This window comes from Taudactylus pleione, unplaced genomic scaffold, assembly GCF_031769625.1.
Source record: "Taudactylus pleione unplaced genomic scaffold, aTauple2 ptg000202l, whole genome shotgun sequence".
NCBI lineage: Eukaryota > Metazoa > Chordata > Amphibia > Anura > Myobatrachidae > Taudactylus > Taudactylus pleione.
The window spans coordinates 7,600,001-7,624,840 of record NW_028284604.1 but is presented as its reverse complement, the minus strand read 5'-3'; the positions used below and the strand labels follow the sequence as shown (position 1 = coordinate 7,624,840).

The 24,840-nt window shown below is 45.4% G+C and overlaps 1 protein-coding gene across 1 annotated transcript in view; it reads right to left on the bottom strand.

The window, feature by feature from the left end:
• Positions 1–24,840, bottom strand: part of APC (APC regulator of Wnt signaling pathway) — a 117,008-nt gene that overhangs the window by 92,017 nt on the left and 151 nt on the right. The window lies entirely within an intron of this gene.

Below are 24,840 nucleotides of genomic sequence, written 5' to 3'. Positions count from 1 at the left end.
GCATATCGGGCGGTCAGCCACCCGATCACACCGTGTGTGGGGACCGCCCGATATGTCGGATGTCTGATCCCCCATCGCGTCGCGTATGGCCTTTATTATAATATAAACACAGGGCCGGATTAAAGGCAGGGCAACAGGGGAGGTCGTCCAGGGGCCCCCACACACTGTCCCCGACCCCATGCCACATGCCTCTGGTCAGGTCCGGCGAAAGGTTGGTCGCGATCTACTAGAAGCTCGCGGAGCTCCTGCATGTAGATCGTGACCAACTAACTGGGAACGCTGGCCTCTGATCGCTTCAGGTTAATTGCGCGGGTGACGTCATGACGGCACCCGCGCGATGAGAGGAGCCTGCGCGCCTTTACTGGATCTAGTTCGATCCAGCAGGCAGCTGCAGCCGCGACGGCGGGACCCGGGAGCCCTGACAGGTACGTTTTTCACAGGTGTGTGAGCGCGGAGGGGGAGTTAATACTGGGGGCACTACTTTAGGGTGCACGACTACAGGGGGCACAACTACTGGGAGCATCGGACAAGTGGCACAACTACAGGGAGCATTGAATAAGAGACAACTATTGGGGGCATTGCAGGGGGCACAACTACTGGGGGCATTAGAGAAGGGGCACAACTACAGGGAGCATTGAAGAAGAGGCACAACTACTGGGGCATTGCAGGGGGCACAATTACTGTGGGTATCGGACAAGGGGCACAACTACAGGGTGCATTGAATAAGAGGCACAACTACTGGGGGCATTGCAGGGGGCACAACTACTGGGGGCATTGCAGGGGGCACAACTACTGGGGGCATTTGAGAAGGGGCACAACTATTGGGGGCATTGCAGAAGGGGTACTATGTGTGTGTGTGTGTATATATATATATATATATATATATATAGATATATATATTTATATAGATATATATATAACCTTTATTGATAGGGGCCCCCACATGTTTGTTGCCCAGGGGCCCCCCACAGAGCTTAATCCGGCCCTGTATAAACAAGATCTTAGGACTGGAAGAAGTGTAGGGTTACAATATAACTCCTCTTGTCTCAGTTAATGCTGGTGAGTAATGAACGAACTTGATAATTTGATGACAACATTAACCTAGTCATCTAGTCTCAGCTACACTATTATAAAGGGCACTTCTAGCCACATACTCATTTTGTCTGTGATCTCACATAAAATATAAAAAGAACCAGAAAAAAAAAAGGTCTCACACAATAGCTATAACTGAGTACCACCAATAGTTGAAATTAAACCCCCACTAGTGCCTCTGATGACTAGAGGATGAGTAAGCAAGATGTGACCTCTGTGCTATGAGACACACTATACAAGTGGTACAATGGCATGACTTATTTTAGCACCATAATAAACCATTACAAATCAATGTAAAGCTGGAAAGTGAGCTGGGTAGAGTAATTGCAATATCTCAGTTATAGAACAGGAAACCAACAGCGTTAAATTAAAACAAAACAATGTTCAAAGCATCAAAAACAAACAGTGATAATCAAACAAAAGAGAAAACATCCATGCAAAAGAAAAGAAAAAAGGCAGTAAAACACACTTTGTACAAATTAAAGGCAAAATGTTTATTAAAGAAAAAAAAAAACGTGCACATAAAAGAGCAGTACATGCCCTGACAGAGAGCAGAGAGGGTTATTATTGGAAATGATCGACCTTTTCCTTACATAAAAAAACATCTCATTCATTGCAGGAACAGGTTACATAAAGATACATACGTTCCATGAAGGACTTAACACCTTTTTCCTCCCACAGACCTGATGCTGATGGCACACAGTCTGCACGCTGATTATTCAGCATATTTATGTTAATGCAGCTAGGTGGCAAGCTTTATGTTACATAGGACAGTATACCATAGTGGCAGAAAAAGAAAAATCACATTTTTAAAAAGGCATGTAATAGAGAAATACTGGCTGCATTACTGTTTGTATACTTATACGATTAAACCTACATTCCCAGATAACCATGGGAGTTACTTCTACCACCACTTATAAATGGCTGCGGTGAGGGATGGAGTGGTCGTATCACATCATAAGCCACAATCAATTGGGCTAGGTACACTTCTGAATGACGTACAAAATATTACAATTGCCCTTTATCCCAGAACACAGGATATATAGCATTGCAATTACAGACGCACAAATGAATACATCACAAAGTGAGTGACAGGCTGTCAGTATTTGGGGGTTGAGGCGGGGGAGGGGTCAGAAAAATGCAGGCGTGCCTGTACGTTTGAACGCAGTTTCACGGACGTGCATAAATTAGCCACTGTGATTGCATACACAGCTTAAGTATTCATTGCATGCGACAAGACTTTTAGTTTCTGCGGCTGGTCACACCGGCTGTACATGCTGCTTGACGGGCTGATGTGCATCGATGGTACCGATGTATACGCAGAAAAGAGAGGTTGGACGGATATGTGCTTTGGTAAGCATCAGCATATTTTCGCAGCTGCCTTCCATACGAAATCGCAGCTGCGATTGCCATTGCGTACGCTGTTGAATCAGGCCCATAGAGCGTTCACACTATGCAATCTTCCAAACGACAACACAATATATCATGTTAGAGCATTGCATCCAATTTATCCAATATTAGGTCTACAAAGGTACTATAAACATCAGAAAAGCAACAAATAATATCACTTCCATTTTATGGATATATAATTAACATTTGTGCAGTGTTCTATTTCATTAGCAGAACAACAAACTGTTTAATCACACTAAACATTTTCCCTTGCCTGAATTATGGTGGTCCTAGTGCCATACTATTAACACAGTCACAAGTCACAAGTGGTGCAATGAATGACAAGAGCAGAGAGCAGGGCTCATAGGGCTTTTATTTATGGAGATACGACAGAATCAAGAAAAACCAAAGCATCGATCCTGAGGGATGTTCAGGTACGAAGAGAAGGGAAGGGTAACACGTCTATATTTCCAGTAGAAGAGGTTTAATTCGCATTTAACCATAGCTCCAAAAAGAACAGTAAACCATTCACTATAGTAAACATTTACATGGCACTATTAATTAAAGAAAAATGTATACAAGTAGCTAAACAATATCTGCCAGCCAATGCAATCACACATGCAATGATGGGCGTCATTGGCTAACCTGTTGATTAAACCTGATAAGAAAGGGAACATACATGGTATAATCATTGGTCATACTGGCAGTGCAAATCTGAACTGGTTCTTCTTTTCACAGATATTTACCATGAAAAGAAACTGCAAGCTGATCTCTCTATACTGCAATATTCTTTACAGAACTCTGTCCCAAGTTAAAGATTGTATGTGAAAATAACCTTTTGTTTTAACAGTTATGTATTTTACTGCAGAAAGACTGATCTTTATCTATTATAGAGCAAAGTGTTGTCATTCTCCTGGAATTTCCTTTGCTTCCAGTATAGGGAACAGTACTGCCCACTATGGGAGGTCAGCTTGGTAACTTCCTGTGAGCAACGGGTAAGATTGATATAAAAAGGTGGCAATATATGATCAGACTGAACTACATGAGTGGTCAGGTTTAGGTCCATACTCCTGTGGCAAGACAGGACAGATCTGAGTATTTCTCACTCGGGTAAAATGGCCAAATAGCATGGTGCACAGGTAATGCAGGCAGTGATGGCACACATGGTGACATGTCCATAAAAGTCCCAACATCCACTTTATTTATGGCCAAATTGGTCTGAAATGGCCAAACTGGCTGACATGGAAACCTCAAGTCAAGATATATTGTTCAGGTCACTGAAAGTGATAAGTGATGTATTTCATTAAGCTTCAATATAAGTACAACCTGCTCAAAGTATTAATAAATATATATCAAAATGGTTAAAAAGGGTATGAGGAAGCAGGAAAGAGCAATGGTACTGTGCGACCTATTGCCCGATAAATCATAACGCACTGCTGGAGAGGGACTACATTTCCAAAAAAAGCACCAATTACCTTTTATCTGTAAAAATCTTATGTGAAAGAATTAACATTTTAGGAAGGAACAGAATATGACTGGGAAATCATAAACATGATACAATTTACATAAATGTCCAGATAAATTATTTTCCTAAACAAATATTGAACGACATTCCTTTAATTTGTCAACTATGAAGACAATTTCAAGAACAGAGCTATAACCAGAACGCAATAAGGACTATAATTTGGGAATTCAAGAACCATACTACACAACTTTAATATATTTATATACACATGCTTATACACTATCAAACTGGATACTCACATTATTTGTAACGATACATAAAAAAGATATAGCTTGAAAGTAACAGTGCACTGATCTTTCATAAAAGCATTTTTAACGTATCAACACAGGTATAAATTTCCATATATTTTGAACCCATGAATCTAACAGATTACATTAGGTACTTGCTACAATTCCCAGTGCGGAATAAGGATTCTGCAAGCTGTGTGTCCAGTCTTTCTTTGGGTGTTCCCACTGCTGTCATCAATATTACACACAGGCACCAACCAGCAAGGTGGAAGATTATCACATCCTCTCGCATTCGCCATCATGAACAGGCAAGTCATTCCTTTCCAAGCCAAAAATCTCATTACGTCTTTACTGTACAGCACATGCAATACATTTTCACGACTATAATAACGTACATATAGCATAAGGGAGAAAGATCAGGGAACATGGTTCCTGTACAGTGCACAATGATATTATCCACATTATCAATGGTCATTTTCATTAATACTTAATACCTCCTCATGTCACACAGAAACAATTAGAGACGATAGAAACAAAATTGTAAACAAAAACAGGATTATCGTAAGAGAAATGGGAGCAGCATAGAATATGATGATGAGCTCTGTGCCAGATCTCTGCACCCCCCCCCCCACACAGCCTGCCGCCCCCTTTTGTTCTGTGACAGCGGCTTCTATCGCAATGCAACAGTGACATTCCCTTTGTTGTCCCCATGATTCGGGGTATAAATCGTATATGTTATGTAATTACAGAGTGGGAGATGAAGGAGGCGGATGTGTGACAGTCACATCTCAACCTTGTCATCTGCACCAGCAGTGGCCATAGACTGCGACAGCCAGAATGGCACCTCCGCCCTGATCACGTCTCAGCTCCTAATAACTGGCACCGCTGGTATGATCACATGCCTGTGCCTCCTTCCTGCCACATACAGGACATAGTAATAGTCAGATGGCACCTACCCCATCACCACAGCCATGATCTCTGCGCTCTCCATCCTGCTGCTGCTGCTGCACTGCCGGCGCGCTCCCGATTGCAGGCAGTCACATGACCCGCTCCCAGCCAGCGCTAGAGAGGTGAGGGGGAGGGGGAGGGGCCGTCGCGGGGATGCGCACAGCTCCCAGTGCTGCAGAGGGGAGGGGCAGGGGCTGTAGTAGTATACAGCGGCAGCAGCAGCACCATATACATAATATATATACCCACCTCTCACTGTCTGTCTGTACACGACGGCAGCAGCAGCCTGGGATCACTAGCAATCCCTACTAACTTACTATAGTGAGACGGGCGGCTATTGCTACTAGTCATGTACAGGATGAGCAGCCAGTCATTCCCAGTCTATTTATAGCTAGTGGGACTCGTCCTGTTTCCTTACTACACACCAGACATATACGTAATCTCTCAGCGCATTTCTTACCAGTCACTGTGTATACTTTTATTATATTGAAGCAAAAAGCTCATTCTTATACAAATTGTTACTAGATTACTATATTCACATTCAATGTAGACATGTTACATACACATCAATGCACTGGGCCATGCATGAAAAATGGATGGAAAGTACATTAATGTTTGATGTCATGTATTGGTCTCTGCAGCACTGACATCTCAGAATTCAACGTAAATTATATTATGAATTGCTACAAAACTGCCTCCCCCTTTGCTTCTCACTACATATATGCTATATTTGATTTAGAGAAACTGAGGTGCTTATTTACTAAGCAGCTGCTTGTAAAAGCTGCCACTGGCCAACGGTTCTGAAATTTAAAATGTCAATGTTTTTAATATCAATAAAAGCATTCCCCCCCCCCCAAAAAAAAGGACAACTAGTCATTCCTGCAGGCTATTTTTATGCAGTCAATTCTAGATTTCAATTCTAGATTTCTAAATTAAAATTCTCCATAAAAATGTGTATAAGGTGACAGTACCCAGAGGGACCCCAGTTCTTGCACAGCACTTTTAGGCCTCTATTTATTAATGATCGTAATTGCAATGCGATCTGGCTATGACATTACCGCCCATAATCGCACTGCAATATGTGATCATGCTATCATAGCACCTGGATGTATCATCCGGCACATGCAGGGACACAGGCTCTGAAAGGATGTTCCCGGAGAGCTGCCAGGCTGCTGCGCATTGGCATTCCTGCTGGCTGCACATGCACGGGCGCCATTGCCGGGGCTAATTATGTAATGTGTAGCCCATAAGCTACAGTGGCTAACGCCATCTTCAGATGACATTAGCTGCAGGGGCCAATAGCCGGAATACATTGCATTCCAGATGTTGGTAAATCTGGCAGCATTGCATCCCCCATAGCAACCTATGGGGGATGCAGCTGCCAGCGGGAATGGAGGAATCGCAGCTGGTATCGTAAATACCTGCTGCGGTCCTTCCATCATACATCCAGGGGAAACTTAATATTTGTGGTTATATTTGATACAGCCACAAATATAAAACGATAAATGGGCCCCTTAATATATATTGTTAACACAACTATAGTGTGCCAAATGCCAAAATTTAAGAACGTATATCAAGAATGTTACTAGATAGAGATCCTAGGCCAGGTCTGGCCAACCTGTACCTCTCCAGCTGTTGTGAAACTACAAATCTCAGCGTACTTTACTACATGATCAGTGGGAGGGTATGCTGGGACTTGTAGTTTTACAACAGCTTGAAAGTCACTGTCCTTTAGTCACCTCACTAAAGATTAATACAGTTTGTGCGCGCTGCGGTCATTACTTGGTGGCTGGGAGAAAATGGCAGCTCCAGAGGTAGGCTCTGATTGAGAGCAGCGGAGGAGATGTCTGTGTGCGCCTCCTCTTGGCTCTGTTAGATATTTCCAGGATCAGACCCTTTCTATCCCAGGATGCTACTAAGACCCTAATACACTCACTGGTCATCTCCAGATTGGACTACTGTAACCTCCTCCTTTCTGGGCTCCCCAACTCCCATCTCTCTCCTCTCCAGTCTGTCCTCAATGCTGTCGCTCGACTTATCTTCCTCTCCAAACGCTCTACATCTGCCTCCCCTCTCCTGCAAGCCCTCCACTGGCTCCCCTTCCCCTTCAGAACCCAATTCAAGGTTCTCACACTCGCTTACAAAGCCCTCACACATTCCTCTCCCACTTGCATCTCCGACCTCATCTCCCTTCACTCTCCTGCCCGCCCTCTTTGTTCAACAAATCCACGCCACCTCTCATGCCAACTGATTACTTCCTCCCACTCCCGCCTCCGATATCAAGACCCACTACTTCATCAAAGCCTTCCAGCTTTCATTATAACCCGCCACTCCATGCTCCCACTTCCCTGTCTACCCCACCGGTGTCATGCCTGTTTGTCTGCCCCTCCCCTTTAAAATGCAAGCTCTTGCGAGCAGGGCCCACTACCCTCTTGTGCTTCTCCTTACTTTATTTTCATCTACTTCTTACTCCCCACTAGGGCACCTAACACTTTGTTTGCTTATGCTCTGTTGCTTATTTGGGTGTTATGGTCTCCAATGTAGCAATGTATATTATACCTGTCTTTGTCCTGCATTGTACTGTTAACTTTTTTGGATATGTACTTTGTAAGGCGCCGTGGAACACTTGTGGTGCCATATAAATAAACAATAATACTAATAATAAATTCATTGTCTGTGAGGGGGGAGGGGTGTAGGGGATTGTGGCTGACTAGTATGCAAGTCCGTGCAGTCAATAAGAGCTCAGAGGGGGAATGGGGCTTTCCATCATCTCTGTCGCACAACTGCTAGCTAGACTAAAGCTGGCCACACACTAGACCAACTTACATCCAACCAGCCAACTTGTTGATTGGTTGGAGTGAAAACCTGGTAACATATGGGAGTAACTGATGATCAGCAATTTGCTCCTAAATGCCGGAAAACAGATGAAAATGGTCGTTAGACAAGTTTGTTAAATGTTTGATCTAAACTATTTGTTCAAACAACAGTTTTGGTCCATTTTTGCAGCGTTTGGGAGCAAATTGCTGATTGTATTCCTTACCAGATTTTCATTCCAACCAATCAACTAGTTGGCTGGTTGGACAGATAATCTTTAGATGTGTGGCCAGCTTTAGGCTGGGTACACACGTAAAGATTTTCTGTCCAACCATCCAACTAGTTGATTGGTTGGAATGAAAATCTGGTAAGGTATGAAAGTAAATGACAATCAGCAATTTGCTGGAAAAATGGACAAAAACTGTTGTTTGAACAAATTGTTTAGATCAAACATTTAACAAACTTGTCTAACGACCATTTTCACCTGTTTTCTGGCATTTAGGAGCAAATTGCTGTTCATCAGTTACTCCCATACGTTACCAGGTTTTCATTCCAACCAATCAACTAGTTGGATGGTTGGACAGAAAATCTTTACGTGTGTACCCAGCTTAACATTTAGGCTGCTTATATTATAGATCACAGTCTACCAAAAATTGTGTTTAAAACCTCAATTTTAGATAATCCTTTACTCACACACCAAGCGTTACCCTTTACAATATAATATTGCTGTGCTAAAAGCACTCTGGTTTGCAAGAGATGAAGTCTGACCTCATGACTACCTAGGGGAGACAAACTACACATGACCGAAAAGTCCTTTACCATTCGCCCAATCAATTCTAGTCCTGATTGGTTGGCTTAGTGCAGTCTAATCACATCACCCTTTAAGTTTGGTCCAGTATTTTAAGTGTGTACTTAATTTTATTGCAGATATGGAAAATGATATTGCCTCTACATAAAGAGCACCTTAATATTTTGTGATTGTTTTCTATTTTTATGTGCATCATCACTACCTTTTAGTGATGTGTAACCACTCTTAAGAGCTACCATTGAGCAAGAAACATTACTTATCCTAAAGCCCATACATAAAGCCTATTCTCTACTGTCTGTCCTATATTGAACCCAGCTACATACAACACCCAGAAGATAGTGGTTCCAGTTTCCAGCAGCTACAACAGGTTGAGTCTCCCATATCCAAAATGCTTGGGACCAGGGGTATTTTGGATAACAGAATATTTGCATATCATAATGAAATATCTTGGGAATGGGACCCCAATATACACACAGAATGCATTTATGTGTTATATACACATTATACACACAGCCTGACAGTCATTTTATACAATATTTTCAATAATTTTGTGGCTCAAGCAAAGTTTGTGTACATACATGAAATTCATTTATATTTCATTTACACCTTATACACACAGCCTGAAGGTAATTTTATACAATATTTTTAATAATTTGTGCCTTAGACAAAGTTTGTGTACATTGAACCATCAAAAATCAAAGGTTTAATTATCTCAGTCATGCCAAAATTATTCCGTATTTCAGAATATTTGGATATGGGAGACTCAATCTGTACTCTCCTACAACTTATGGTGCATACACACGGTCAGATTTTTCCTTCAGATATGAACGATAACGATTTAAAAATCATTCAGTCGTTCATATCTGAAGGAAAATCTGACATACCTGAACGATGGACGATCAACGATGTGCGTTCCCGTTTGTCAGATAACGATATCTGACATCTGATGTGTTTGCAGTCAGACTTGGACGATTCCATTCACTTTAATGCAGTCAAAAATCGTTCAATCGTTCAAAACTTTGGTAAACTCGTTCAATCGTTCATCTGACAAATCTGACCGTGTGTATGCTCCATAATGCACAGTTGTCACTTATATACAGTGATTGTCTCAAGGTACAAGCAACAGCTGCTGCAGTGGTAAGTAACATATTACTGATGTTAAGAGGAACCCCAAGAGTTCTGAGAAGCACCTCACAACCAACCCCCTTTCCAACATTATAGGGTGACAAAGTAATCCTGTCATTTCACATTCACTATAGTTTTGTTGTATTGTTAAAGTGTGTCGCAGACATTAAATTATGTTTAAAGATAGATACTGTATGTAAAAGGTTTATATTTTTTTAGGAGTTTACAATTTAGATATTTGGCTATGGAGGAAGTTTTCCTTTCCACCAATTTTCAATTTTCTTTTTGGGAAGAAGACAATTTGTCAGATTGTGTTCCAGGCCCGCCAATCATCAGGACGTACCTTAAAAGCAAAGTGATGGCCGAGCTAATGGGGAATATTATTAAGAAGACACTGCAATGGATTTCTGAAAATGAAACTTTCCAAATTGCACTGGTGATTGGGATGCCAAGCTTATCCAGCTACAGCAGCGAACTGCATGATAACACAAATTGCTTTACTGGTAACAGTTGATAGCTCAGTAGATAGATGGTAACAGTGGACAGATGATTTTATCACGATTGACGTAGGAGCAAATTACTGTTCAGACAATTCTAAAATCTTTCAAACCTCACAATTATGGATGTAAAAGTAGTGTGTGTGTCAAAGCCACAGAGTAATACATGAATATATCTTCATGTATTTGTGGCCAAAGAGGCTTTGTTTAGAGATGAATAAAATAAATCCATTTTATAATAGAGGACTTGATTTACCTAGGAAACCAAAAAAGTATCACATAATCAGCATATGTTGTTTAGTAACATGCTTTCAGCAATCTTCCATGAAGCCATATGATTTGCTGCTTCCCACTGTGATATGGGTATAAATGTGTTAGTCTTGTATGCCAAATAAAATGCCACAATTTGGACGAGTCCTTTGCCCCAAAATAGAAGACCTATCATGGCTAGTTGTTCAGTATAGAGTACATGCACTAGAGCAGTGGTTCTCAAACTCGGTCCTCGGGACCCCACACAGTTCACTTTTGCAGGTCACACAGCAGGTGCACAGGTGAATACCTAATACTCACTGACACATTTTAAAAGATCTACAGGTGCAGCTATTTCACTAGTAATTATGTGAGGAGACCTGCAAAACATGCACTGTTTGGGGTCCCGAGGACTGAGTTTGAGAACCTGTGCACTAGAGAAATAGTATTTATTATTCTCCCATGTAATAGCTTTCTTAAAATAAATAAAAAAATAAAACATTTGGGAAACCATTAGCGTTTCCACTAGGCTGTTTTAGCTGGGTGCACGTCCTGCCTGATTTTTAAAAGGGGCAAACTGCATCCTTCCCTTTTAGCGGCACCATGCACAAGCAGCCTGCCATGTGTCTTTCCCACATGCTAGCCGCAGTGTCCCGCGGGTGAGAAAAGTTGTGGTGACCGATCTCCGCCGGGTAAATAAATTCCATGCGCAGTGAGGGGAGAGCATGGGGAAAACCCAGCACCTCTGTAAGTGCTGCCCACGCCCCCAAGTGTGCCAAAATTGAGGGATGTCAGCCACACACCCTTTTCGGGAGCATACGCGCAGAGACTCCCTGCCGCGCTCTAGTAGGAACAGTAAACCATGATAGGTTTTACTTTCTCAGGCCTCCGTCTGTGGGTAATGGTTTTACAGATTTACATTGGGGTGCCTTTTACAGTCAATAACCTGACATTACTGGTCAAATCCTGCTTGCGACGCTCATCATCTGTATGCGCCAGCACCAGACTCCTTTACTGGCGCCTGGAACCACTTCCTTCTGGGTATTGTGTGTAGCTGCTTGTTTACCTCTTGTTGGTGACTATGAATGGTGCCTCCTGACCACCTACTCAGGATTGCAGGGTAGCAATCTTGACCTACGGCACTGGGTTTAACAACGTAGAACGTGGAAACAGATTAGATTGTAATTCATAGGAATAAAGCAGGTAATAGGTGTCATACAAATTCTTTATCAATAGTAGTATTTAGTGTTCTGTTGCAGCTGTTCAAGATCATTGATGTAATGAACACAAACACACACAATAAATATAATATAGAATGTGTTTTATGCAAGTCTGCCCCTTTGCAGAAGTAATGTTCTTGATCTCTTTACTACAGGTACTCAAACTCGGCCCTCAGGACCCCAAACAGAGCATGTTTTCCAGATCTCCTCACAGAATCACAAGTGAAATAATTAGCTGCATCTGTGGATCTTTTCAAATGTGTCAGTGAGAATACACCTCCGCACCTGCTAGGTGACCTGAAAAACATGAATTGTTTGGGGTCCTGAGGACAGAGTTTGACAACCACTGCTCTATACGTACTGACAGGGTGTGAGGGAACGCATCTCTCTGTCCACCCTAGTGTCACTAAATTTGGTAGACCTGACCTGTGGTCTAGTTTCCTATTTATGCTAAAATCAGCTGTAGACTGTGGGTGGCCAAAGCCGGGGGAGTAGCAGTCAGAGCTGGATCTCTCAGGACTGCAGTGTGACATTTTGCCTCCAGGAAATCCAAGCAGGCAATGAGGTTCCTGGATTCCAATGCTTTCAAGAGAACCTCCAATGGGCCTAGTGCATGGTTTCCGGCTGGTGCTGAATTCATCAGGACAGGTGTGGCGGCATAATAGGACACAGGAAGCGCCCCTATCACCAGGTCTCACTCAAAATACATTTATATGGTCAAACATTCATTCTTTAAATATTAGGATATTTGCAGGCATTTCTTTATATTACTAAACGGTATGCATCCCGACTATTTAATCCCGGCAAGGGACTAATGACAGGCGTCAAAATCCCGACGCCTGTCATTTTACCTACGCTGGGAGCCCGGCATCCCGATCGACGGTAAGTCGGGCGCAGACAGCTCCGGGGTGTGTGGGGGGGGGGACTTAGGGTTAAGCAGCCCCCTGGGAGGGTTAGGCCAGGGGAAGGGGGGGGGTTAGGGTTAGGCACCCCATGGGAAACTTTGGTTTAGACAGCGGGGAAGGGGGGGGGGGTTTAGTTTAGGCACCCCTAAGGGAGGGTTAGGGAGGGGGGTTTAGGTTAGTTAATGCTTACCTTTAGCGTAGTCAGGATCTTCACCTCTGCCAGGATCCTTACTAAACAGGTGCACTGCGCCACACGAAGAGTGAATTCCAGCTAACTTCTAAGCACCACAGCATTGGACAATTAAAATATATTATACCCCACAGAATGTACAGAATAGGGGGAAGAGAGGTCCCAGCCACAATGTGTTTAAACTATTATATACAAAATAAATTAAATGCTACAGTCCAACTCTAAAGGTGCATACACACACAACGATGTAAGTAATAAACGATTTTCGTTGCGTTTTTCCCTTGAAAAAGTGAACGAAAATATGAGATATGGTAAGAACTTGGGGGTATAGGTGATGACGTCAGGCATCGGGCACCATAGAGATAAGTTTTCAGTCCTCCCAGGATGCACTAGGGTCCCCCTCCTATACCCCGCCCCAGAGCCAAGGCATCTCAGTTAGTTACCAAGCCATAGGCCGGAGGAGGAGAAGGAAGAGAGAGAAAAAAGATCTGGACACACACAAGAATCACATTCTCACCAGAGGGAGACGGAAAAACCGGTGACCAGAGCAAAGCCCATCTGCAGCACAGGTGCGACAGGGCGGGAGTCCTGTGGAACCCCATGGACTTCGTAGAAATAGAGATAACAAAGGTAAGTTCTTACCATATCTCATATTTTCTACTTCAGTGTCCATAGGGTATCCACAGGATACCTTGGGGATGTCCCAAAGCAGTATCCTTTAAGGGTGGGGACGCTCCTGTGCTGAAAGGAGAATCCGACGCCCGAAGGAAGCATCCTGAGAGGCAAAGGTGTCAAACCTGTAATACCTCACGAAGGAATGGACAGAGGACCACGTAGCAGCCTTGCAGATCTGGACTGCAGAGGCACCATGTCGAGCTGCCCACGAAGGACCCACAGACCTAGTGGACTGAGCCTTAACAGAAGGAGGAACCGGCAGGTCTTCATGAAGATAAGCTTCAGAAATTGCCATACGGATCCAGGCTGCCAAAGTTTGCTTTGAAGCAGGCCAACCCTTTTTACGGAAGCCATAGAGGACAAACAAGGCGTCCGACTTCCTAAACGAAGAAGTGCGGTCAACATAAGTCCTTAAGGCCCGCACAACATCCAAAGTGGCCTCACCCACTGAAAGACCAGGTGAGTTAAAAGCCGGAACAACTATTTCCTGATTAATATGAAACTAGGAAACAACTTTGGGAAGAAATTCAGGACGAGTGCGTAGCACTGCCCTGTTCCCATGAAAAATCAAGAAAGGGGTCTACAAGAGAGAGCCCCTAACTCAGAAACACGTCTGGCCGAAGCTATGGCCAGAAGGAAAACAGTCTTAGCCATTTAAGATCCACTGAGCCCAGTGGTTCAAATGGCGGTCCTTGGAGAGCCCTCAGGACCACAGCCAAGTCCCATGGCGCCACAGGTGGAACAAAAGGCGGCTGAATACGCAGAACGCCCTGCATAAAGGTGCGTACATCGGGGATTGTAGAAATCCTACGGTGAAACCAGACAGACAGGGCAGAAACCTGCACCTTCAAAGAAGCAAGGTGAAGCCCATGGTCCAGTCCCGCCTGTAGGAAGGCGAGTACCCGAGACAGACGAAACTCCCGCGGTGCATAACCTCTCGGTCGACACCACTGGAAGAACGTATGCCACACGCGATGGTATATTCTCGCGGAAGACGGTTTCCGAGCTCTTACCATGGTCGACACTACAGAGCTGGAAAACCCCCTGGACCTTAACATGACCGTCTCAACAGCCACGCTGTCAAAGACAGCCGAGTCAGGTCCGGGTGAAGACAAGGACCCTGTGACAGAAGGTCCGGTCGTAGCGGCAACCGCAGAGGACTGTCCACGGACAGACCCTGAAGGTCTGAGAACCAGTGCCATCTGGGCCACGCGGGAGCTATCAACAAGAGCGTCCCTCCTTCCTGTTTGAATTTCCGGATTACCCGTGGAAGAAGGGAAACCGGAGGAAAGAGATAAGCAAACCGGAACGTCCACCAGACGGACAGAGCATCCACCAGAGACGCCTCTTCGTCTCTTGTGCAAGACCTGTACACCGGCAACTTGCTGTTGTGCCGGGACGCCATGAGGTCGACCTCTGGAAGACCCCACCTGTCCACCAGCAGTTGAAAAACGTCCGGGTGCAGGGACCACTCCCCCGGATGAACGTCCTGGCGACTGAGAAAGTCCACCTCCCAGGTTAGCACTCCCGGGATGAAGAACGCTGATATGGCCGGAAGATTGCACTCCGCCCATACCAGGATCCGAGACACCTCTATGAGAGCCGCCCGACTTCGGGTTCCTTCTTGCCGGTTTATGTAGGCCACGGTGGTAGCGTTGTCCGACTGGACCTGCACTGGGCAACCCTGGAGAACCCGATGTGCCTGCTGGAGAGCATTGAAAACCCCTCAGAGTTCCAAGATGTTTATTGGAAGCTCCGCTTCCGCCGGAGTCCACCTGCCCTGGAACAAGTGTGGACCCGAAACTGCTCCCCAGCCCCGAAGACTGGCGTCCATTGTCAACAGGACCCAATTCGCCACCCAGAACGGACGACCCCTGTTGAGATGGGTCGTCTGCAACCACCAGGCAAGGGACAGGCGAACCTCCGGAGTGAGCACTATCGACTGGGATTTCAGAGACTGAGGCAGTCCATTCCACTTGGACAGGATCAGGTGCTGAAGAGGTCTTGAGTGAAGCTGGGCATATTCCACCATGTCGAATACCGACACCATGGAGCCCAGTAACCCCATCGCCGCGTGCAGAGACACCCGGCGGCTCAGCAGACAACTGCGCACCCTCGACTGTAAAGCAGCGATCTTTTCCCCCGTCACAAAGATCCTTTGCTGTCCCGAGACCAATAAGGCTCCGAGGTGCAGAATCCGCTGAGACGGGATCAGGGTGGACTTCTGCCAGTTTATCAACCAGCCGTGCCGTTGCAGTAGCGCAATGGTCAGGTCCAAGTGTCGGAGAAGGAGCTCTGGAGATCCTGCCACTAAGAGAAGGTCGTCCAAGTACGGCAACATGCGGACCCCCTGCAGCCGCAGGGAAGCCGCCATGACCGCCATCACCTTGGTGAAAACACGTGGTGCTGTCGCCAGGCCAAAAGGTAACGCCCGGAACTGAAACTGGTCGCTGCGGATTGCAAACCCGAGGAACTGCTGATGGCGCAAAAGAATAGGGACATGCAGGTAAGCGTCCTGTATGTCCAATGACACCATGTAGTCCCCAGGTTCCAGCGCCAGAATGATGGACCGTAGGGTCTCCATCCGAAACTTCGGTACCCGCAAAGATTTGTTGAGAGCTTTGAGGTTGAGAATCGGACGAAACGACCCATTGGGTTTCTGCACCAAAAAGAGATTGGGATAGAAACCCTGGCCCCTCTGGGAGAATGGAACAGGCACTATAACTCCAGCCTGGAGCATAGTGTGCAAAACCTTCCGCAGCTCCGTGGCTTTGTTCCGGTCTGATGGTAGACCCGTGGTGAAGAATCGAGCCGGGGGTCTGTGCCGGAAGGAGAGGGCATACCCGTGTGAGACCACCTCGAGAACCCAAGTGTCGGTCATGGTAACCGACCAACACCGGGCGAACTGCAGCAGGCGGCCTCCCACTTTGGGATCCCCCAAAGGGAGGCCCGGACCGTCAGGCCGCAGGCTTGTCATCTGGCTTAGGGGCCGGACGCCTGGTACTCCAGGCCTGTTTCCGGGGCTTGGCCGATTTCTTGGGGCCAGCCGGTCGGGGAAAGGACTGTGTCTTAGGCCTACCCTGGGCCCTATAAGACCGAAAGGACGGAGTACCGGAACAAGAAGGAACAGCAGCTGACAGAAGACATGCCGATTTAGCTGCCGCCAGCGTGGCTACAATCTTGTCCAGGTCCGGGCCGAAGAGAACTTCTCCGTTAAAAGGCAACGCCTCCAAACCCTTTTTGGAATCAGCGTCCGCCTACCAGGATCGCAACCACAAGGTGCGACGAGCAGCCACAGCTGCCGAAAAATTTGAGACGCCAGGGTACTAATATCCAAGGCTGCTTCGTTGATATAAGTGGTCGAATCCCGGAGATTGCCGATCAACTCCGTCTGCTCAGCCGAACAGTCGGAATCGAAGGACGCCTCCAACGCATCAGCCCAGCGCTCCATAGCTCGGGCAACCCAGCAAATATCCATAGCCGGCCGCGCTGCCCCCCCCGCAAGGGAATAGGCGGACTTCAGGCAGATTTCCACCTTGCGGTCCGGAGCATCCTTAAGGGAGGACATGGATGGCATGGGTAATGTGGCACTACGGACAAGGTGTGTCACATGAGAATCCACCTGAGGCGGGGATTCCCATTTGGCAAAATAATTGTCCGCAAACGGATACGCCACTGCTAAACGCCTTTGAGGCTGATATCGTTTGCCTGGCTGTTTCCACGCTTCCTCCAGGTGGTCAACTAATTGGCCCGAAAGAGGAAACACTGTGGTATCTCCTTTAACATCTTTGAAAAAGGCGTACTTGGACTTTGATACCGGGGGCTCCTCATCCTCAATAACTAAAGCAGTACGGACTGCACGAATAAGGCCAGGTATATACACCTTAGACTTAGCGTCCGACTCTTTAGGACGGGAAGGTTCCTGGTCAGAAAGATCCAGAATCTCCCCATCATCGGATGTCCCGTCGTCATCCTAATAAGGAGCAGACAGAGACGCCACCGGCCGTTTGTGAGGCCGCATCACAGACTCCCCTTGCAACACTTCTGACAACTGCTGTACAGAGCTTGTTAACGAATTAACCCACGCAGGCTCATGAGAGACCTGAGCAAGGGAAATAGGGAGACTGTGGGGTACCATCAATTGTCTTGGGAAACCCTGCATGGGTGATGACACCACTGACTGCTGGGACAAACCCATCTGAGTGAGGGCAGGCTGCGGAGCTAACTGGCCCTCTAGGGTTGTAAGCGCTTTGGCAAAACAAGCCCAGGGCGGCTCCTGTACCGGAGCCGTGACCGTAATCGGTCGCGTCAACGAATAACACAGTCGACATAGTCCCTCCGCACTGCCGTCCCCCTCCGCTATAGGTACCTTGCATGTCGTACATAAAAGCTGGAGAGGAAAATCACTTTCAGACATAATGGTAAGTATGTGACCCCTCTCACTGATACTCGTTAATATAGTGTGAGAACACCCTGCAAGCACCGCAAGGGCTTTAGCAGAAAGAACAGGGACAGTTAAATGCTGACAGATAGAAAATGAAAGTACAGGCAGCAGACGCTAGCATAGGTCACATACAATGCAAAGAAATCAATTCCTGCACTATCAGCGCTGATCCTCAACTACACAGACTCAGAGCCTGGTAGGATACAGAGCTGCATACACAGACCTTATCCAACGGAGGAGAGGTATGCAGGGGGACCCAGACCACGATGCCACCGTTCTTCAGCGTCCAGCAGCGCTCACCATGCTTCTTCAAAAGATGGCCACCGAGGAGCAGAGAGGAGGCCGGCCTGGGGGAGGAGCGCTGACACTGGACCATGTAACAGCGGGGACCCACCTTGATTCCGGCCATATTCCTGAACATCTGGGGTCACCGCTAGCTGTGACCTCAGATGCCTACCAGCATCCCCGGATCAGTACCGGCGTTCTGGTACCGGCGGGGGTGTAGGGAAGACAGCATGGACGTCAGAACTGACTGTCCATGCTGTACTTCCAGATGTGCAGCCACAGCTGCTTGAAGAAAACTTCAGGGGCTCTTCTTGGCCCCCACTCCAACAGGTGCATCCGACTCCGGCCGGGCACCAAACTAAACTGAGATGCCTTGGCTCGGGGGCGGGGTATAGGAGGGGGACCCTAGTGCATCCTGGGAGGACTGAAAACTTAACTCTATGGTGCCCGATGCCTGACGTCATCACCTATACCCCCAAGGTATCCTGTGGAACCCTATGGACCCTGAAGTAGAAAATCATTTTACAAAGTAGTTGGTTTTACTTAACTTAATAAACGATTTTCTGTGTGTTGAAGGAAAAATGTTGCAACTTCTACAGACTGGCCAACTGGTCATGAACAATAATCGTTCATCACTGAGCGATTTTTTGAACGATAACGACGTCGTTATAGTTAAATCATTCAAAAAAATCAGTATGTGTACGCATCTTTAGAAGTAGCATTAGCATGTCCTTAAACTCAGCAGTAAAAACACTAAACAGCTTTGCAAAGTTATATTCATCATTAAAATAGTATGAGGAAAATTGATGATTATTCTGGCCCTCAGACATTTGAGCATTAAAACTTGAGATAGTGGAAGTAGTAGGTGGTGTCCATTGACTCATTGGGCGGAATTCAATTGATTATTCCCCCCTTCGCACCCGACGAAGCTATTCTATTGTTGCTCCTGTCGGGCGCGATCAGCTGCTAGCGCTCAATTTCAGCTCGCAGCCCCAGAGGGGTGCGGGCTGAAATCGGCGAAAAGTGTCCTGTTTGGGCGCCCAAACGGCACTTTTCGCGATCGCGCCCAGCACTTTGGTCGGGGTTGGCCATTTTACGCGGCTAAACCCGATCACTTTGGGTGCGATCAGCGTGAAACGGTGGCACAATTGAATAGCGGCCCACGATCTCCTGTCACTTTAGACGGGAGATGCGTGCCGCGAAATCAATTTAATTTCGCCCAGTATGTTCATCTTGTGGTGGTGAGAATCTGCTGAAGCAAGTCTGGGCCATCTGTAGGAAGTTGCTGCTGGTGCTCGTTTCCATAATTAAAGACTGTGGAGCAGGTTCAGTATTATTTTCCTCATACCCCTTTCACACAGAATGTGTTAAAAATCCTTTTACCCTGCCTTTGAGTGCCGGGACAGTTTGCCGGTTCTAGCCTGACCCCCCTTTCACACAGAGAAGCAAATTACCGGGTATAGCAACTTCACCCAGTAATTTGCTGATCAACACGGGTATTTTTTTTTTTCTGTTTGAAAGGGTCAACCCGGGTCAAAATTGCCGGGTCTCTGACTGGTAAATACCAGGGTCGAAGTCCCAGGAATTATGTCCCGGGTTGACCCTTTCACACAGAAAAGACCCGTGTTGATCAGCAAGTTACCGGGTAAAAGTGCTTTACCTGGTAATTTGCTTTTCTGTGTAAAAGGGGTATTAGCTTCATTTCTTTGAGCAGCTAATTTCTGGAGGTTGACTGGTGCTTTAAGGTGGGTACACACCAGACAGATATCTGCAGATGATGGTTGTTCATACACACTGTACAACCATCATCTGGCCGCGGGTAGCGCTGGTCAGTGGTCAATCAGTCGTTCAGTGTAGGCACCCCCTCCCTCATCCCCGAACATAGTTATCGTCAGATTGACTACCATGTTCATACGATGATAGATGTCAAAAACGACCAGCAGGAGCGCGCATAGCTGGTCATTTTTGACATTTGCATGCCTGATTTGTGCCCGATTAACGAGCAATTGAATGATAACGATGTCGTTATCGTTCAATCGCTCTGTTTAATTGGGTAGTGAATGTGCGCCTTTAGACTGGCTTTCTTTTGATGATAAAAAATCCTAATAAGTTTGGATTGTTAATGTTAGAAAGCATTAATACATGGTAGATCAATGTTGCTAATACATACTGTGAAACATTGCTATTAATATAATAAGCAGGTAAAAAAAAGAGTCATTAAAACATTAATACAAAGAAAAAAAAAAAATATCCGTATATACACAAGTATAAGCCGAGTTTTTCAGCACATTTTTTGTGCTGAAAAAGCCCCCCCTCAGCTTATACTCGAGTCATGCCCGCATGGTACGCAGCTGAGTAGCGTACCATGCAGGGCGCGGTGCAGACTGTGTCTGTGACACAGCTGCACCGCGTGTGTAGCACTGACCAGACGGAGTCCGGTCAGCACTACACAGTGCCGGCAGCTGTGTGTTTGTTGTAATCAGCAGCCGATGAGAGTCTGTCAGACTCTCATCGGCTGCTGCTGCTCCCACTGTGGGAGCCATCTTCCTGCTCCCGCAGTGGGTAATGGGAGAGACGTCGTCATGACGACGTCTCTCCCATAATGCAAAGCAGCCGGAGGAGCCAGTAGCAGCGTCTGGACCAGGAGCGGGGTTTCAGGTGTTTTTTATTAATATATATATATATATATTACATCTCTCTCTACTGGGGGGGCTACTACTGGGGGCACTACCAGGGGGGGATTAATACTAGGGGCACTACCAGGGGGGGGGGGGTATTACTACTGGGGGCACTACCAAAGGGGGAATATTACTACTCGGGGCACTAGCAAAGGGGGAATATTACTACTGGGGGCACTGCCAGGGGGGGAATATTACTACTGGGGGCAGTACCAGGGGAGGGATTACTACCAGCAGCTGCTGCATTTCCCACCCTAGGCTTATACTCGAGTCAATAAGTTTTCCCATTTTTTCGTGGTAAAATTAGGTACCTCGGCTTATATTCGGGTCGACTTATACTCGAGTATATACGGTAGTTAAATAAAAACGGTTTAAACAAAAACTTTTTCATTTTTCTTTGTTTCTGTTAACCACATAACTGGCAAATATTTTTTTTGCAAAAAACGCTCAGAAATTGTCGGGTTTTTTTTAATGATTGATAAGTTTTACATAGATCTTCTTGATCTGATTCAAACACTTATTATTATTATTTATTTATTTATTTATTTTAAACAGTATACCTGTACCATAAAATAAACATTTTTATGGTATACTGTAGTGATGGACGTACCATAGATGGCCGATGGTTTTGAACCATCATTAGAAAACCATTGACTGTGCAGCAATCGATGGTTGGGGTTTGCGCATGTGTAGAGCGCGACCATCGGTATTGCACCATCAATGTTTTGCTAACATTGGGCGCAGCCACTGATGGGCGGTATCAGTGCTTGCCATTAGGCATAGACCCATCGATGGATGATGGCTGTTCTTAGTAGGGATGGCCATCGGTGGGGTGTCCATCGATGGGTCCATCAGTGATTACTATCGATGGCGCAAAAACCTTCTGTGGTGGACCATGGATGGTGTGCACCCCTCAATGGCCACCGCTGCCTGGGGCACAGACCATCAAAAACAGGGGTGGGGCTTAGTGGGCGCAGGGGGTGGTGGGGCTAAGCTCTATCCTGTCAAGGGGGAAAAAAAAATATCCATTGCCCCCACTCGTCCATCAATGGCAGAAACCAATTGGCTGTCTGCCATTGATGGCAAAACAATCAACCATTGGCAGTTAACCATCGATGATTGCTAACTATCGATGGACATCTCTAGCATACTGTAATCACAGAGAGGGAGGTAGGGATGGCAATCGGTGGTCACCATTGATGGCACCATTGGTGAGAACCATCGATGGTACAATCATCTCTGGGGAACCATCGATGGTTTGCGCCAATTGATGGTCACGATGCCAGGTGAACAGCGGGCCAATATCACTCCTTCCCACTACTATTCAAATTGCAGTGAATTGAGTTGCCCCCTTTGTGTGTAAATTGTCGAACATATCGGCGTGATTGATTGGCGCAAAGGCAGAAGTGACTTGTCACTAAAAATGACTTTCTGCCATTGTACAATGAAAAATGCTGAATGTGCCAGTGACACAAGACTTTTGGCCCAACTGCAACAATGAGCTTATGGTGGATTTTGTATCTTCTGTGTTAACATGTCACAAATTTGTCTTAAAGCATTATTAATTTGGTTTAATAAAATCCATTTGAATGAGGCATATACACACTGAATAGCACACTAATATAGTGTTTTATTCAGCCTGTAATAACAATCATATTACACAGCCCATTAAATGTACCTTTCACCTGCAGTTCAGGATCACCATTTGGCCAGACAGGCAGTTTAGCACATCAAGAAGCATACTCATCACTTCAACAGCAGACAGCACGTCCAGCCACCATAGATATTCTGCTGCTGTCTTCTCATTACAATCAATGCTGTATGATTCTAGAGGCAAAATTATTTATTCTCCAAACTATGTGGGTGAGGGGTGTTTGGTAAGTAAGGAATCTCTATTTATCCATTAGGGGCAGATGATCTGAATTGTAATAAATATCAGCAGATAGAGCAATGTGAATCCCAAGGAATATATTGACTATATTGTATTTTAACCCTTAATAGAGAGATTGTGTGCTACATCAGGAATTAAGGTGGGTACACAGACGATATGTGGCCCTATCCCCGGATCGAGCAGAATTTCGTCGTCATCGCAAGGGTGTACGCACTATGTCGCCCCATGCGCGCTCCAGATCTACTGTACATGCTGCTCAATCTGTCAATGTGATGAATAGCTCCATGCATTTGGATGTGACTGGTGACTACATATCGCACGGTCGTTCACCAGATAGTGCGGTGTGTACGGACCACATGATATGATGGCTGGTGCATTGTGGGTTGGGTACACAGGTCAGCGAATGTGTATCCAGCTTAAGTGCTCTTCATAGCTTTACAGCTTGCTCGCAGCCTTGTATTTTTCATCAATATCCCATCCATTTCGTAACAAGAAGTGCCTTGATCCTATATGCCTGAAATCTGACCAGAATTTTACATTTTGCTTTGTGATCATATATACAACTTGCCACAAACGTGGGTGCTTTGTGTGTTTCAGTGAACATTTGCACGCACTGAAGGCCAGTGCTTGTTTGTGTATGTATCAAAGGTTTATACAATAATTCAACGCACTGATACGTTATAGCGTGTCTGTATTATAAATATATATATATATTTTTTTTTTTTTTTTGTGGTGGAATAAATGTAAGTGGGCTCATGAGCCACCTATTGAATGTTGGAATGATACGATCCTCCCGCACAAGGTTGAAAAGTGAAGTTCTGCAAGCGGCAGGCAAACAACAGAGCAAGTTGCAGACAGACAGGGCGGTAGGTCCCAAAAGGCTCTGTGTCCGGTCTTGGTCTTATTTTTATTATTGATCTGATATAAGCACCTGATTAAAAATAAAATTCTTATCATATGAACTCACCTTCTATATAAATAATCACATTAATTAGCAGCTATTTTGCAAGGTAATTCAACATCAGTTTCATTAAAGTGGTTTTCCACTTTCAGATGATGTTCATTTATTGACTTGTACATTGCCTTATTGCAACATGTATTAGGCATATTGCTTTTAACTCAGAGTATGGTACTCCCTGTAATAAATATTAAAGTGTTTAGTGGATAATTGTTTGTCATATTGCAGATTATAAAGCAGTGAAAACAGTGGAGAAGTTGCCCATAGCAACCAACCAGCTTCTACCAGAACCGTAACTAGGCTTTTCGGTGCCCTGTGCCAGAGAGAGCACTGGCGCGCCCCCCCATTTTTTAAATAGGGACATAAGATAGTGCACCTGAAAAATGACCATGGCCTCATGGGGAAGGGCTAGAGAAGAGATGGGGAGGCCAGGAGATGCTGGGGATAAAATAAGAGGAAGCTACAAGTGAGAATGATAATAAACAGGAAAATGACAGGCCCAAACAGCGCCACCTGCCCTGCGGTGCCCTGAGCCATGGCACAGGCCGCACTACCCGAGTTACGGCCCTGGCTTCTACCTAACATTTTATATGCTACCTCAAAGCTAGTTACTATGGGCAACTTCTCCACTGGTCCATTTCTCCACTCATTACACTGCTTGATACATCAGCCCACATTAAAAAAAAAATACAAACTTGTTTATTAAAGGGTTAAGAAATCACTTTGTAACTTTTGATCCTCAAAGGAAGAGTTTTGTCAAATTCACATCAGTTGTCAGCCCATTGATTAAAATGTCAGTCTTAAATCGCCTTATTAGTGCATCAATTTATCATAGAAGTAGTAAATTTAATATTTTTCCACCAAGCAGCTATTGACACTCTCTATTGTAGCTTGAGACCAGATAACATTTAGATAATATT